Here is a 1,237-nt window from a genome sequence, read left to right on the forward strand (position 1 = left end):
TACATTGGACATATCAAGGAGCCTAATTAGAATCTGTATCGACTACTAAGCAGAAATGGTGTGGCAGGCCGCGTACTGAGGAACTGTGGTGACCAGCTGACAGAGGTCTTTACAGACATTTTGAACCAAATTTGCGTGTGTGTTTGTGTGAGTGTGTGTGTGTTTGTGACTATTTACAGTAAAGCAGCACAAAGGAGTTTTTGGCTTGGAGCGCCCCCTAATGGCGAAAACTGTTGAGCTTTGCTTTCCTCGTATATGACAAACTAGCAAGTCAACGGGCCTCATTTATAAAAAGTTGCATAGAAACCATCCAACATTTTGTCTAAGACATTTCCTGAAATGACATAAGTGAAATCCACAGAAACGGACGTACACACAAAAAAACACATGTACGCCAATCTTTCGGTTATAAATCACAAATGGTCGTTGGATTGTGCGCAACTGAATCTCCACCCTCAAAACGCCCCTATTTAATCTAATCAGCGTAATCAATGCACAAACAGAGCGCATCCTCAATGCACAAACTCTCTTTGACAGTGGCAAGCAGGAAAGAAACATGTAATCAGAAGAAATAAAGTGAGGCTGATATCGACGTTCTGCTGATGGAAGACCAGATGCAAAGTCAAAGTCAAAGTGTGCTTATTATTGCATGTACCAAATTGCTTCAGCACAGCAAAATTCTTATGACTTGGCAAGCATCATTCATCTACGCAGTAGACGTCATATATATAACATATACCAAAAAAATAACATTAAACTCTATAAACACTATGACAATAAAACATATAAAATGTAACATTAAGATACAACAATTTAAAGAACAACATATATTATAACAATATAACATATAACATATAACATTAACATTCAACAGTTACAGTACAGTAAAAGGGCTAGCAGCAGTTTAAGTGTGAGCAGCAGTTTAAGTGTGAGCAGCAGTTTAAGTGTGAAATAAGTTAAAAAGAAATGTGAAGAATAAGTTAAAAGTTTTAAAAAATTGTGCAAATATATCTATGAAGTGAAATGTATGAGTGGGGGAGCAGGGAGTAGGTGGAGGTGGCAACTGTTCAGTGGTTCAGTGTTTCTGATTCAGGAGCCTTACAGCCAGGGGGAAAAAGCTATTTGTGAGTCTGGTAGTCCGTGTTCGGATGCTCCGGTAGCGTCTACCAGACGGCAGCAATGAGAACAGTCCATAGCCTGGGTGGCTGTTGTCCTTCAAAATCTTTTTCGCTTTCCT

This window comes from Sprattus sprattus (genome assembly GCF_963457725.1).
Source record: "Sprattus sprattus genome assembly, chromosome: 1".
Lineage (NCBI taxonomy): Eukaryota > Metazoa > Chordata > Actinopteri > Clupeiformes > Clupeidae > Sprattus > Sprattus sprattus.